The following is a 16,693-nucleotide window of genomic DNA, read 5'->3' as shown; positions in this document are numbered from 1 at the left end:
CAGAGAAGGCGTAATGATATGACATGTGTATATCTGCTTTGTTTGTGAAACCTTTGTTAATCTTTGATAAAAACAGATTTAAACAAAATACATTTCATAAAAAGCTGAAGGGACAGGCTGCAATTGTATTGAATGAATGATACTCTTTGTTTATTTATGGTCTTTAAACACAACGGGAAACCACAATAGAGACGCAACGTACAAGACCTCACCGGACATTTGACCTGCCTGGAGAGCACAGCACGGGACCCCTGACCAGCCCGAGGGAGCGAGGGACCCCTGAATACCGAGGCAGGGCAGCGGGAGAAACAGCGCGAGGGACTCACAATCCCAGGATCCAGCAGTGCTAGTCGGCCCCGCCTCCCTCCTACCGGATATTACAATCAGCCTTTTCCACACCGTGGGACGCGCGCAGGTGATGCCGGGCTAAGCCCGGGCACAGAGCGGGCCGTCTACGGCCGTCCGAGGCCGACCAAGGACGGGACGAGGCCCCCCTCTTTGACCCTTGCTACGGATTTTCCCGGTAAGGCTAGAACACTGAGATAATTATGCTTTCAGTCACGAGGGTATGGCTGTAAATGGAGCAGGGAAGGGGAGGAAGTCTATCACAGGAAGTGTTGTGGGGACCGTAGATCAGTTTTTAATTCGGGCATCGTCTGCCCTACAAAGGGAGATTGAACTCACAGAGAAAAGACTATCTATGGAACAAATTCTTGACAAGCGGTCTTCACTGGGACCAATAGCTACTGCACTATCCCCAGTACCTGATCCTACACTCCCACCGTCATTGCTATTACCGGTTGTACCACTAGGTCATAATACAGTGCCGGCTAGACTGGCAGGGGAGGAAAACAGCTCGAAAGAGGTAGTGGTGATGATGCACAGTCCACCAAGGAACAGGGCTACGTCAGAGGCTGTTCTAGTAACACCCCCCCAAAATTCAAGACTCGCTAGATCTGCCCAGTCCACCTGATTGGCCTTGGATACTAACCCAGGGGTGTTATGTAAACCACTGGACCAAGTAGTTAAAAGGAAGCGTGAGTGTGCTGCCCTAATAAACAAGAACACTAAAAGGCAAACACGTTTTACCAAGGAGCCAGAACCTCCTCTGGCTGAGTTAGAAGGTCAGCACTCTGGAGCAGATAAGTCACTTATTGAACTCGACGAAACATCATCACCATCAGAGAGAGGAGGGGACTTCTGGGCTAAAATGGAACGGATATTTATAGAGTCCTGTCTCCAGATCCACAAAAGACTACTCCATCGAGAAAAGACTGTCCTACCTTGAATCACTCTGCACATCAAAAGTGGGAGGGTTGGTTAGGGGCCCCATGGAAATGGTTGGTAATGGCACAAAAACAGCAGGCCCATGTCAGACAGGCAGTCAAACTATAACCCCAGTAGTTACAACCACAGGGAGTGTGCCACCTGCCCAAAGTGCCACAGCAGATATACATCAACCTACCCAGCTAGCAATAGTACCACAAAGCCCCCTAGTCAACACAAGGAATATGGGGGGTAGTGGGGCAAAAGGAGGTAGCAGCCATGGACAAGGTTACAAACAGGCAGTGAATATGGGCAAGGGGGCTGGACCTCTGGGCCCGGACAGGCCTGAGTTGCCATGCCTAGCCTTGCCCCCGGAGTCAGTTCCCTATGTAGTGGTTCTTGTGGGAGTACCTTCACTGAGCCCGGGAAAGGTCGAGAATTACAGGGACCTAAAAAATAAATGCATTTACTGGCTGAACCGCTATAGACCCCTGCCGATCGGTGGAACCAGTGAAATCCTATTTTCTAGACGAGTAGATTGGGTGGGAGCCAGAGAGAAGAACATAGAAGGGGACTGCATTGTGATTAATTTTAGAAATAACTGGACAGTTAGGTACATTTGCAACTCGGAATTCGGTAGTCCAGACACACCTATTAGAACACTGCCACTAACCTATTTCTACCCGGGTACATACAGCAATAACCGCTCTGAGCATAAGTGGGAGGGGAAGAACTGGAGGGGTGTTGATTACCAGGAAGGCAGCTGCATCCAAGGTAACATTAATAGGAATGGCCCTTTAAATAGCCCAATGTCACTTGACATGTTCCACCATAACAGATACAATAACCTGGAAGCGTTAGACTGACTAATGGAATCAAGGAAGGCCCTTGCTGCAAAACTGAATGCAAGAACTTGCAGGCAACAAAAGCTATTTTTAGTGAAATGAAGAACCTCCTTTTTGTGTCAGGAATTGTGGCAGAGGAAGGTATGGTGGGGGGCAGAAAAAGTCATACCAGAAGGGACTCACTGAGTGGGATAGGATCTGATATGGAAAGTGGATGCCTTAAGGCCAGAGACACAGGGAGAAGGGGAAACTGCTCTGTGAGCGGAAGGGAGGGTTTGACACAGCCGGGCGAGTGTCTTCCCAGATCACCGGCCCAGGGTGTAAATAGTAGCCATAAACAAAAGAAAGAATACGGGAGTATCAACATACTTTCATGCAAGGTTGCAGGCCTGAAAAATAAACTTACATCAGAAGACTGGGGTCTGTTCATGGACAAACACGATATATGTCTTATGCAGGAGACGTGGGCCATCGACGATTACCAGCGGAGTGGGTTTGCAACATTCAATATCCGGGCAACAAACGGGGGTAGAGGCAGACCATCAGGAGGGCTTAGTACGTGGGTAGCCACTCACCTGGGCGTTACGGCGAAACTGGTCTCAACCAACTCCCCAGACATCTCATGTGTCTTGGTTACACTTCCAGGGAATAAGCACTTAGCCTTAATTAACATCTATTCTAGGCCAACACAGAGTGGTCAGGAGTCCTTGGTCATTGATAAATTGAGGGGATTTGCCGGGACACTTGACCCCGAGGTTGGTATAATTATCGGGGGGGATTTCAACTGTCAATTTGAACCCCTCAGTAACCCAAGTGTGGAGGACCCTGATGAAGAAAACCAATACTGGAATATACCGGAACCATCAATTCCTAAAGAAAAAGCATGGACACCTTTGGTACTCCAAATTACGTCCCTTACATTGGCTCTATCAGTAAGACCCTGTAATGGCCGATTAAAATTTTGGTTTGATTCAGCCTTGAACTTTTCGGTACAAGCCACAAAGATTGCGGCCACCTGTTTTGGGTTGATGAGGATGTTGCGGAAGGTGCTCCCCCTGCTTCCATTTCAGGCTAGGAGGATCCTGGTCCAGGCCCTTATATTATCGCACCTGGACTATGGAAACGCTCTCTTTATGGGAGCCCCCTCCTTTGTTATCCAGAAGCTCCAAGTCACCCAAAACAGTGCGGCCCGTCTACTCTTCAATCTTCCTCGCTGGCAGTCAGCTAGGAATGCCTTAAGGGAACTTCACTGGCTCCCTATTGCGGCGAGAGTACAATTCAAGGCTATGTGTATTCTACACAAGGCTTTTCATCACACTGGCCCTGCAATTTTACAGTCCTTGGTCACTTCCTATGTCCCGTCTCGCTCCCTACGCTCTGGTTCCCTCCAGTTGGCTACTTCCATCAGAGTTAGGAAAACCCGTTGGGGCGGCCGCTCTTTCTCACACACCGCGGCCAAGCTCTGGAACACCCTCCCTCTACCCCTCCGGGAAACTACTAATCATCTTTCCTTCACGAAAGCCCTGAAAACACACCTGTATGCGAAGTCATATTGATCTGCCCTGAGCCCGCGCTAGTAAGTTTCTGTCATAAGCGCTACGAGGCCTCCGGGTAGATGGCGCTATACAAGTGTAATTTAATAATAATAATAATAAATCGGACAGGCCTGGTAATGTGACGTTTAACAGAGCTGGCCAATCTTCAATCATTCATTACATTTTGATCGAATCCAGATCGTGGGACAAGGTCCAGGACTTTAAGATCCATTTTCAGTCGGGAAGCAACCACAATGCCCTGGTAATGTCCCTGAAACCAGGGAGCTGGGGACTGAGAAACAGTATCCCAGAATTGAACCCCCCCTTCACAACCTCTTCTCCTGCATACCAACAGGAGGAGAGTAAAATGGCCTTCTATCATGGGCTCCTATGAACGGCAGTCCCAAATCTACCTCCAAGTGTTGCCCCTCCTTAGTGATATGGCAGAGGTGGCCTCTGAGGGGGCAGTTGCTGGGAAAAATAGTAGACCCATCGAAATTCACAAACAGCTAGCCTCAATAATGTTGGAGGTCTTTTTCCCACCCCAGACAACCAGGGAAAAAGTGGCCAAGAGTCACCCATGGTATACTACTGAATGCCGCAAACTGAAAGGAGAGTTGATTAATGCCATTAAAGAAAAAGATAAATTAAGTATTAAGGCCCTAAGGGTGCTGTATAAGCAGGTTATAGAAAGAGAATGAAAGCGCTGGGAGATGGAACAATGGGAAGATTTGAGGGAGGCACTACAACGCAGAGACCTCAAATCCTTCTCGGCAATCATTAGTAATGAGGGCAGGGTAGACACGAACGCTAAAGTCCAAATATAGCCCCGACAGTATGGGAAAAACATTTTGGCGGTCTCTATGCTAGGCAAAGCAATGACGATTCTGATTTGGAGACCCTGACCCTCCTCCATTAGTACCAACTGGGGGTGGCTCTGGGGATTTTGACTCGGGAAGTAGAGACTGCCATCAACAAGCTACTACCCAACAAAGCCCCGGGGCTTGATAAAATCCCCGGGGACCTGTTTCGGTCGGACCCCAAAATATGGGCCCCTTACCTCTGTGTCCTGTTCAATACGATACTAACAGGCATAGATCCACCTGAAACTTGGAGGGGGCTGAGATAGTTCCCATCTTCAAAAAAGGCTGTCCTCTGCAACCCTCAAACTACAGGCCCATTAGCCTGATAGTTATCTCTCAGAAGGTATTTGGAAGGATACTCCTGGATAGGATCCAGCTTTGGGAAGAGGATAACCAGATCTTAAGTAATTTGCAAGCGGGTTTTAGATCTGATATCTCAACCATTGACCAGATCTTCCACCTGCAGGTCCTTTTCTGGAAAACTGTGAGTGTGGAAGGTGGCAGCCTCTACCTCATTTTCGTGGACCTGCGGGCCGCGTTTGATCTGGTGCCCAGGAATGAGCTGTGGAGAGTTCTCCATGACCTCGGTGTGCTGCACTATCTCCTGGGAGTACTGATCAGGCTTCATACTGGAAACTACGCCCAGGTTAGATGCGGAAAAGGGGGAGAACTTTTGGGACGATTTCCTGTAGATAGAGGGGTACTCCAGGTGTGTGTGCTGGCCCCTACCCTCTTTTGTCTGTACATAAATGGGCTTGTTTAACACCTTCTAGCCATAAAAGATACGGATGCCCCAAGATTAGCCACAGGAAGAGTGCCCGCTTTAATGTTTGCTGACGACACTCTGCTGCTGTCTCGACCAGCTACTGGCATTCAGCGTATCCTTGATGGATTTGCGGATTTTTGTGCCTTAAGCAGATTGGAAATCAATTTGGCTAAAACAAAATTCATGATTTTTAATCCCCCTAGGCAAACAAGAAAAAACCCCGTCCTCAATGGAACACCACTCGAGAGAGTCAAGACGTTTGACTATTTAGGAATTACTCTCGAGGAAAATCTGGGATGGGATGCACAAATAATGAAATCCTCATTGAGACTAACACAGACAGTGGGTGGGTTATCCAAAAAGCACATAACATCTCCATCTAAGCCGGCTGCCCCTGTTATCGAAATATACAGGGTACAAGCTAGAGCATCTGCATTATATGGGGCTGAATTATGGGGACACTCTCGACCAAAAAGTCTAGCAAAGGTCGAACATACATTTATGAGAGAGCTTTTTGCCCTTCCTGCCAGTACTCCACTCGTCCCATTAAGATTTGACCTGGGATTATTCCCCGTGGAAGAGGAGGTTGCCCTGAGGCCCTTAATATATTGGCGAAGACTATGGTCTGTCCCAGAGCTCGCACCGTATGGTGCCGAGTTCCAGGAGGTATGGGTGGCATTGAGGTCAGGGAAAATTAATTGGTTACTGCATATTAAAGATTTGTGTGCACAGCTTGATGTCCCTGGGCTATGGGAATCCCCTGAGTCATCCTCCCTGGCCTATTCTAGAAGCAACCTAGTAAAAAGGTTTAGGTCTAATAATTTGTTGGCCCTGCATGCTAGAACAACAGTAGGGAGAATGACCAGTGAATTCCTCGACGTAAAAACAGAATATAAGAAGGAGGAATTCCTAGAAATGATCTACCCGTCTCTAGCTAGGAAGCTGTACTTACAACTAAGAATGGGTAGTTTACCACTAAGGTCGTTTACCAACAAATGGGATGCAAACGAATGCACAGAGTGTCCGGCTTGCGAATACCCGTTAGAAAATGTAAGCCATGTATTTTTCTTTGTCCGGCATATGCGCTGTCCCGTAATAGGTAGATTAAACAATCTGTAGGAATCAGGGATTTCGAATACAGGAGTATGCGCTTAGGGTACTTAGCAATTTGATTTCAGATTTTAGGCTTATAAGATAGGCATGATTCATCTTGATAACTATCTAGTTGGTTTAATTTGATTTTTAGCCAGGAGCGTCTTTGATGCCTTTTGAAGAAACTTTGTGTTTATATCTGAAATGTCTTTGTAATTTTAATATGGATTTTAATGTTTTACCTTGTGATTTTATATGTACTTTTATGGCCCACTGTGGTCGAAATAAAGTTATCAATGATGATGATGACAATTCAATTCATTTAAACTTTCTTATAATATATTCATAATAAGAGTTCGGAATCCACGGCCTTTCCCCAATAGCAGCAACCTTTTAACCCAAAGAAATTCAATATTACCTTATCACATAAGTACATATTAAAAATATGATATCTACTTCCTTTTCATAATAGCAGCAACAATTCGATTCATGTCAGTAGTATATACATTAAACTGAAATATTGCATAAGCTGGATGAGTGGATCTTAGAAGGAGGGATAGAATTACTAACCCCCTTCAGTCTATCCCTCAGGAACATGTTTATGCCCTTCATGTAATTTCCCAATGCAATGGCAATATCAAGATTTGACATTTCTATAAGCATTACTATTGCTTGAGCTCATGACCTTTTTCCACATTTTAAGAAAATTGGGCGTGAAAACACTTTCCTCAAGGCTAAAACTGCTAGACAATCTACCAATATGTTCAGAATATTATTTTTTGTTCCAAGCCCACATTTACAAGTTCCAATAACATGTATAATTTTGGCCTTTGTTTTTCCCTCCAACACCCAGGGGTTAATACCAATTCGTATTCTTAGTATTTCACACCTAAGCTCATAGTTCGGCAAGGTATCCAGGTACGGGTACCATGATTCCTTTACCCATGAGTTTCTTGTACCTTGCACTGATTTTTTCATATTCAGGTATGCCAAGACATTCTTCCCTTGACTGTTCCTGACCTTGGAGTCTGAGTGACCACTTGGTAAATTCTATCTCCAGTGAGTGCTGAGTTAGACTCACATTTAATCTCTCCGCCATAGACAGGAGTTTCTTTCTTGCTTCCGTAGCCCACTTGAGGCTGCTCCTTCGGCTATCCTCCCTACACCATTGTGAGACCTTCTTCATACCCCCTTGATCCTGTCATTTCCAAAATCTTAAGAGTGACATTTGGATCTGAATGCTCCATGCTGTTGTTCCTATCTCCATTCTAACTGCCTGGATCATTGCGGAGCTTGGCAGAGACAATAAGGTTTTTAGGATCTTCCCTTCTTTCTGGTCCCATCTGCATTTACCACTTAAGTACAGTACTTATGCCCCATACAATATCTATGGGGGGATCATTGCTTCATATGCTTTAAGCATTGGTCTGTGGGACATGTCCCCATATTCCTTGTTAAATTTTTTCAGTCAGCATATTGAAGATAAGGCTTTTGCTTTTTGGGTTCTAGGTGGGTACACCATTTTAGGGCACTATCAAACCAGAGGCCCAAATATTTATATTCTTGTACAATCTCCAGTTTCGTTTGCCCTAAAAAACAGCTAACATTTTTATCTTTTTTCCCAAGGCATAAAATCTTTGTTTTGTCCATATTTACAACTAAGAACTTTGCCTCACTAAAAACATTTAATTTCATTTGGAGCCCGAGCTCCGTTTGGTCCAGTATCACGAGGTCATCTGCATATAAAAGGCATGCCACATTATTTCCGCTCATTCTAGAGCTTGCGCTCCTTTCCACTTCTAATACTGCTGGTAGGTTGGCCAAGAATAAGGCAAATAGCAGGGGAGCCAAAACACAGCCCTGTCTTAGCCCGTTCCCTACCACTACTTTCTGCGTCAGAGCCCCTTGTGTATCCTTAACTACCTGGGACTAAATTCCTCTGTGTAGTTCCTTTAAGATGGTCAGTAGCCTCACCGCTATACCATACCTAGTCAAGCATTCCCATAGATGCTTGTGATTCACTGAGTCAAATACTGCCCGAAAGTCAACAAAACAACAATACAATTTCCCCTTCTGCTCTATTGACTTCCGGGCGAGTGCCCAAAGGGCAAAGCAGTGGTCTATGGTTGAGTGGCCTACTTTAAAATCAACCTGTTCTACTGGTACAACTGGAACCTGTTACGCCCAAGCTTTCAGCTTTCTTAATATTATTTTTGCAAAGATCTTTTCCCCAATATCTAACAAATGTATTAATCTGTAGTTTTTTGCGGCATTCATATCTCCTTTCTTATGCACCGGTCTGATTATTTCTCCTTTCCAGTTATTATGGATCTTTCCAGTTTTTAGGTAGCTTGAAACATTAGTAAGAAGAATTCTGCCCACCAGTTCAACTGTGATTTTATTATCAGGGCTGGGAGATTGTCTTGTCCTGCTGCCCTAGTTAAGTTCAGGATTTTTATTGTGTTTTTCACGTTTAAGGGCGAGAAATCTGCTTTGAGCTCTTCTACTAGCTCGCACCACTCCTGTGGCTCCCCCACTTTCGGTTCTCTAGCCAGACTATACAAATTCAGCAGATATTCTTCCCATGCCGCCTCTTCCACCACACAATTTATTGTGGCGACCGGGATTCTGCCGCTGATTGTATCAGCTTCCAGAACTGGTGTAAGTTCTTTGTCTCAATTGTCTCCAGCAGTTTTACCCAGCAGGTTTCCTTTTTTTTTTGTTTATAATTATTTTTATTGAATAAACAAAAAAGGGGAATACAACAGCTGTGACTTACAGTGCGAAATGAAGGATAAACAATATACATACAGGACATAGTGGACGGAAACTATCAATAAAGCATACTCAGAAGCAACTTCAGGTGTACGGCCATATTACTTTCAGGATAATCAGATAATAGCCAACCACCAATTCTACCTCCCCGGGAAACAGGATAAACATCGAGCAGCAATCCAAAGTAGGAGGGAGGGGGAAGGGTGGAGCGACAAACGGTACGATACTACAGCCGCATCCCGAATAGAATAATGAATTACGCGACAATTGGATAAAGTATGCTAATAATATCCCACCAGAACCCATCCACCCAAAACACAAATGCGCGCCACAATAACACCAACTATAGCAGGATTATAAAGGATTTCAAACACAAAAACTACAAACACTAACAAGACGTACACCCCTCCCCCCCACCCTGCACCCCTGCATATGGCTTGCGCCCTATCCCCAACTAGCAGTGTGCCTGTTGCCCCATCTAACTAAATACTAAATATAGTAAATGTGAAGGAGGGCACCTCAGTACGGCCCCCGGTCCCCCCTCCCCCCCGCCAGAACCAAGAATCCCCCAGAATAAAACACACTATTCTATAAAGAGGCAATATTAAAACGAAACAGGGGAAACAGGAAACACCACCCGACCTCCCGTAAATACGATGAAAACGAATCCCACTTCAGAAAGCCCATGGTGCCAAGCCCCAACAAACAGTCTCATCCTTGACCCTTCCAATCAGTCTTGCAGGCCCCTTCCGGACAAGCTGTCGCCTCCACAGGATGGTCAAAATGCAGAAAAAGTTCAGGAAAGTTCCTTCCGAGGCAAAGCAAAGTTTTAAAGTCATTGGGAACTCTGTCGGCAACAACAATGACCCTCATCGACTTGAGCTCCAGACGTCCTTGTCTCTGCAGTCTTTGTACATGTGTCGGAGAGGGGAAAAACACTTTTTCGTTCCTTTGATAGGTCCCAACAAGAGTATCCGGAAGGGAAGCACCAGTCGATCCACACACAGTAGGCAACAATGGTGGGCTTGGCAATCCATAGAGAGCATCGGGTACACGATCGTCGGCCATCACACTGCCATGAAGCTCCGACACCTCTCGTGGCACAGGGCCCACTGCCGTTAAAGTAATCTCCGTGAGTGATGGAGGCAAAACAGGATTATGAAACGGAACAGAGTCCGGTCCCTCATGCCCATGTCCGGGTATGACCGCTATAATTTTCTGGACAATGGACTCAACATGGGAATGTAGTGCCCAGATAGCTGCCAGTACAGTCCGTATCGACGGTTCAGACTCAGTCCGTCCCACAGAAGTATTATCCGAATCGACCATGTTTGCGTCCCCCAAAGGCACCGGTCTTCCCCGGGGGAACCAGCAATCAGGGACGGACTGTCGCGGAGGGAGACCGAGGGCTTACCACGATCACAATACAGGCTTCGGTACCGCAAGCGAAGGCTCCAACCCGGCGAACCCCGGGGGTCGGCAAGCCGGGTCTCCGGGCCAGGGACCTCCGCCCACAGCACAGTCGTGCCTCGTCAACCCTCCATCGATTGTAAGCCAGATCCACAACCACCATCAAAATCGGGCTAAGAAAGTTCTCCACCTCCGAGAACCGGACTTTATCGATCACCCGCGGCTAATGTTATTCAGCTGGAACCCGGCTGGGCCAGTACTCGAGTCCCCGGCTCACAAGTTGGTGTAGGCCCCAAACTAAAACACAACATAACTCCATCCACCAAGCTAGTAGAAATCCCGGGATCGCGCCAAAGTAGAGCACGGTAGTTCAGACACCCGGAGGCAGGGTGTAAATTCAGGATTCGTAGCAGGATTATCCGGCGGGAGGTGGAGGTCGACGGAGCTGGGAGCCTAAGCGGCCATCTTAGTTGCTAGCGTAGCTCCTCCCCCCTAGCAGGTTTCCTTTTGAGTTCTTTTCGCACTACTTATTAACATATTATAATATTTTTTTGTCTTACAAGCTTATCAGCCCTTTCCTCTTCATAATTTACCCTTAATCTACGTGCTTCTCTCCTTATATCTCTCTTCTTTTTTAAGCAATCCTCAGTGAACCACTTTCCTTGTCTCTGTGTTACATTTTGGTGCCTCGTTGCATTATTTGAGTCCTTTCTGAGTTCACCCTGGAGACTTTGAACCACTTGTTCTAATTAGTCCACGTACCACTCTAAGCCTTGCCCTCTCACATTTCCCAGATCTAGGTTCTGTTGTAATCTTTCCAACCTTGCTATATATTCTTCTGATAGCCTCCTTGTAATACGCCAAGGGTACTCCAACTGTTGATCGAACACTTTGTCACTGGGCTTCCGATGGACCTCTAAGAGCTCTAACTCCAATGGATTATGGTCACTTCCTTCTCTTTGATATGTCCTAAATCCCTTCACTAAGGCAAAATTCCATGGTGAAATAAAAACATAATCTATTTGGCAGTTTTGTGTGCCTGGTTTATATGTTTCTTGCTGGACAATCTAGGGCTGACCTCCCATTTAGACAGAAAAGTCTTTTGGTCTCCAAATAAATTCCCAGTTTTGTATCACGAGTTGTGGAGACACAGTTTGGGAAGGTTGCTCGGTTTATATCATAAGCCTCCAGTATCTCTGAAAACCGATCATCTGAATTCTTTGGGTTTAATTTATGATTAAAATCTCCCATCAATAAAATTATATCCGTACCATACTTTTCACAGATTAATTCCATGTCTTCTTTAAAATAACCCATGTCAACAACATATTCCTACTGGCTTTCCCATTGCATATACACATTTAAAAGCGTCAAATTTACATACTTTTTGCTGGTAACTGCTAAAAATGTCCTGCATGCAAGCAGCCACTTACATTTTACTGTAAATTGGGTCACATTCTTTACTATTCTAGTTGAGAGCAATGTCATGATTTCTCCCACAGGACGCCCAAACCTTTGTTTCTTTGCTGGGTGGTGGAGTTGACGGAAGCCATCGAATTGGTTTTGGGAAAAGTTCAAACTGTTGAGGCGCTAAAATGCTGGACATTGGGCGTCCCACGGTGTCTCTGAATGGTCTTCTTGCAAGGGGCCACTTATCTAAATTAGAGGAGCCTTGCACATTCCCTTTTGGCCCAGGGCACCCCAAATCCTTGCACCGGCCCTGCAAGGAGGCCACTCTAATTCCATATGACACACTGATGGCCGAAGCAGTGTTACATCAGGGGCAATTTCTGTTACACCGCTCGATACAGGGGGCCTTAACCAGCCAATGGGGCACCATGATGAACGAGACTGACACATCTAACAATCCAACACTTGCACGTCACAGCCCGGGACAAGGGAGGCACCCCATGAAATGGTTCGCAGCCTCGCTTAGACACCACACATTGGCATCACTATCACCACTAAGACAGCGGTGGGAAGAAGAGAGGGGGAGACCAAGTACAGACAAGGAATGGGAAGCTGCTTTGGAGGGCCCAAAATGAGTGCCTAGGAACATGCACTTCAGGCTAATATAGTATCACTTTGTATAAAGGGCATACCTCACACCAGCCAAAATTAATACATGTTTTAGACCTGTAGATGCCGCCTGTCCGCGCTGCTATCTAGCAGACACAAACTTGCTGAATATGCTGTGGGAGTGCCCGTCTGTTAGAAATGGGGGTCTCTAGTTGGCAGGGGTAGGTACCACTGTCCAAATAGGGACCCTTGCTTCTAGTCAGGGTAAGAAGGAAACCCTCTGAGATAACCCCTGCTCACCCTCTAGGTAGCTTGGCATGAGCAGTCTAGGCTAACCAGAGGCAATGTGTAAAGTATTTGTACCAACACTCACAGTAACACAGTGAAAACACCACAAACTGACTCCACAACAGTTTAGAAAAATAAAGGTATTTAATCTAAACTACACAAGACCAAAACGACAAAAATCCAACATAAACAGTTCAAGAATATGGTTTCAGAAGAATTCCTAAGGTTGCGATCAGGTTCTTTAGGTTGTGATAAAAATCTTTAGGTTGCGATCAAAATAATCCACAGTTATGTGAAAAGTTCACAGTTGCGTCACGTTTAGCTCACAGTACCTTTAGTTGCGACAAAGTTCCAAAAGCAGAAGCTGGTGCTGTGGAAAACAAGCGATGCGTTGCTCCTGAGACCCTGGGGAGGCGTTTGCGTCAGCCCCGCTGCGGCGAATCCGGTCTGTATGGGGAGGAAGGCCACTTGTCTGGATTCCGGTGCGTAGGTTCCATAGAAAGCTTGTTCTCGCAAAGGTACGATGCGACGATCTTTGGAGTTGCGACGATCTTCGGGGCGACGATGCACGGACCAGCGGTGATCTTCTCTCTTGCAGCTCCTCGATGCGATGACTTCGGCGATGACTCTCGCAGCGATGTGATGCGGTCCGCAAGCAGGTGGTGCGGCGATCTCACCCAGCGACGACAGGCTCTGCGACGACACTCGCACCGATGTTAGACTTCCTGCACCGATCGGGTGCATCCAGCAAACGAAGGAGGCGATGGCTCTGACAGTGGCAACAGGCGCTGCGATGATCTCGACCTTCGTAGCGGCGGGAATTTCCTTGCACTGTCGGGGATGTGCTCCGCAGCGAGCGATGTGATAACTTTTCTGTAGCAAAGTCTCTCAAGCTTAGTTTCCAGCTTCCCAACACAGGTACAACTTCCAGAGGCACCACTCATGGGCCAAGAACTCCAGGAAGGACAGAACTCTCTCAGTAGAGCTCAGGGGAAGCTGGGGGTGAAGTACTTTTGTTCCTGGGACTTCAGAACAGGGAGCCAGCTCTTCTCAGGCCCTTGGAGATTCCTTCAAGCAAGGGGACACAGCACAAAGCAAAGTCCTTCCCCTCTCCTTGGCAGCAAAGCAACAGCAGGGCAATCCAGCAGAGCAACAGCTGGACAATCTTCCTTCTTCAGTTTCAGCTTTCTCCTTGGCAGAGTTTCCGTCTTGATTCCAGGATGATCTAATTTTCTGTAGTCAGGGGTCCTGTACTTATACCCCTAAAAGTATTTGTTTCCTTTGTGCAGGAGGGCTCTGAGCCCGGTCTGAACCAGTTCTGGGTGTTCCTTGAGCACTTTGTTTTCCTAGCCTCTCCCATCCTTTCAGAGAGAGGGGCAGGGTCGTCAGCCGCCCAGCAGGAGGTGGAGCCAGCATTTTGGAGGGAAAGCACAGCCCTGGAGCACTTTGTTGACATGATTCCTTCTCTCTTTTCACAGTGCAGGGCAGAGACATCAGACGCACCACAGGGGGTGGAGCCAGCACTGTGGGGGGGGGGCACAGTCCTATTTAGGCCCAGGTGCTAACTCCTCCCACCACTCAAGTTGCAAATGTAGTCATTCAGCCTAGTGCTGACTCAGCCAGCCCCCAGGGGAATCCCCAGCCCATGTCACTCCCAAACCAGACAATCAATCCATAAACAGGCCAAGGCACACAGAAAGGTCAGACAAGAGAACAGCAACTTTCTAAAAGTGCTATTCTCAAACACAGGAGTTAAAAACCACCTTTTCTAAAAGATGTGTTATTAAATTCTGAGTTCAGGGATACCAGACTTTTATGTCCTATCTTGTTCCTATAGGAAGAAATGCTGGTAGCCACTGTAGCCAGCATCCCCCATGATAGCCTATGGAGCAAGATAGCCTTGCAGCAGTAAATACGAAAATGGCTGTAATTCACTACCAGAGCATGTCACCTGAACCAGTACATGCTCTACCTTTCACATACACTGCACCCTGCCCAGGGGGGTACCTTGGGCCTTCCATAGGGGTGACCAATGTGCACAAAAAGGGAAGGGTTAGGCCTGGTCAGTGGAGACACTGACCAGGAGGACGTGGAAGTTCATAGACTGCACACAGGCACTGCGGTGGCAGGCCTGAGACACCATTTTAGGGCTACTCATGTGGGTGGCACAATCAGTGCTGCAGGCCCACTAGTAGCATTTGTCATCACCAGCCCTGGCACACCCAGTGCACTTTACTAGGGACTTCATGGTGATACAAATATGCCAATCCTGTATATCCAATTACAATACAATTTACACAGAGAGCATATGCACTTTAGCACTGATCAGCAGTGGTAAAGTGCGCAGAGTCCTATTGCCAACAGCCACGGGTCAGGAAAAATAAGGGAGGAAGAAGCAAAAAGTTTGAGGATGACCCTGCAAGAAGGGCCAGTTCCAACACCATCTAAACGAGGATACTGGGGTACTGTGGTGGAGGCCTTGGCTCAGTGCACAGAGCGTATGCTCCTCCTTGAGTGGGAGGCCTGCATCTTGCAACTGTATAGCAGAAGAAAACGTCACAGGGTGACCTCTTGTTTCACAGACTTGGGACTGATAACGGCAAAGCGGATGATAATCAAAAGGTAGAAATCCGTTAAACCCCCTCAGATATTGGCCTGGCAGGGCTCACTGCAGGTATGGGCAAAAGCGGAAATTATAGCAATACACCGGAAAGACACACTGGGACTCCGCAAAATAACTTTCACAGTGTCCTGGAACACAATCCGGAGAGATGTCCTGGGTGAACACCGCACCGATACAGACACGTGGGCTGCAGCAAATGACATGCCTAAGAGATGCTGGCAGCCCACATCCACATGCACGCATTCACTTTCCAGAACATAAGTAGCAACTAAATATGTATGGGCAGTTTTACAAGCCCCTTGAGCCACTTTTGCATCATTTTTAACATGGGAAAAGTGAGGTAAGGGTGGCACAAGGGGCTTGTAAATAAGCCCCGTAGGGTGGGGAATCAGGTGTTGCTTCAATCATGTTACATTGACACCTGTTTGTTTTCTTTGTCCCACGCAGTATTACCCACCACCCTAGTCAGTAGATTAACTCACAAGTGTTTGGACCCGCATGCCATGAGGGTGTTTGCAAATACCTGAGTTAAGCATGGGGCACCGGTGACTACCGAGAGTGTTCTGTAAAGTCCTCAAGAGCTACTGGTGACCACAATAAATAGGAAGTCGTTCAGTATATTGTATTGTATGTCCAAGCAGAGAAAGCGTAATTATATGACGTGCATATCTGCTTTGTTTGTGAACACCTTTGTTAATCTTTGATAAAAACAGATTGAAACCAAATACATTTTTAAAAAAAGCTAAAGGGACAGGCTGCAATAGTATTGGCTTTAAGATATGTTGGAAAAGAGCAGCTGAATCGGTAATACGGATGGAAACAATGTGAAGGTTGATGTTGATGTTATGGTAGGGTCCTACAGATTAGAAGCAGGGGTGAATGTAAACTCATGGTGGTGGTTCGATTCTTTACTCTGCAATCAGTTGTTACCACTTCTCTGTCTCTCTCTCTCACGCTCCCCCCACAGGCATTATTGTCTCACTCACCCTTGGGTTTCCTGAAGTAATGGACTGAACCTCTTGTTGTCTCCACTTAGAGGTAGTGCTGCATTTGTGGCAGCCCAGCATTGAAGCACTGGTATGCCTACAGGGTTTTTTAGTTTCTCAGAGATATATGCGCACTGCTATGTAAACGTCCTATTAGTGGTGGTAGTATATATGGGTTAATGTCCGGTGCTTCCAGGTAAGGGGATATTCCCTAAAACCACTCAA

The 16,693-nt window shown here is 46.6% G+C and overlaps 1 protein-coding gene across 1 annotated transcript in view; it reads left to right on the top strand.

Annotated features, from left to right (window-relative positions):
- Window positions 1-404: 404 nt before the first annotated feature.
- LOC144827257 (lectin-like) overlaps window positions 405-16,693 on the top strand; it is a 125,261-nt gene continuing 108,972 nt past the window's right edge. Inside the window, exon 1 of the mRNA XM_078685640.1 lies at window positions 405-523. The gene's annotated coding sequence lies outside the window, so the exon portion shown is untranslated. The remainder of the gene's footprint in view (window positions 524-16,693) is intronic.

The sequence above is a fragment of the Lissotriton helveticus genome, chromosome 4_1, assembly GCF_964261635.1.
Source record: "Lissotriton helveticus chromosome 4_1, aLisHel1.1, whole genome shotgun sequence".
NCBI lineage: Eukaryota > Metazoa > Chordata > Amphibia > Caudata > Salamandridae > Lissotriton > Lissotriton helveticus.
This window is presented reverse-complemented; position numbering and strand designations above follow the sequence as displayed.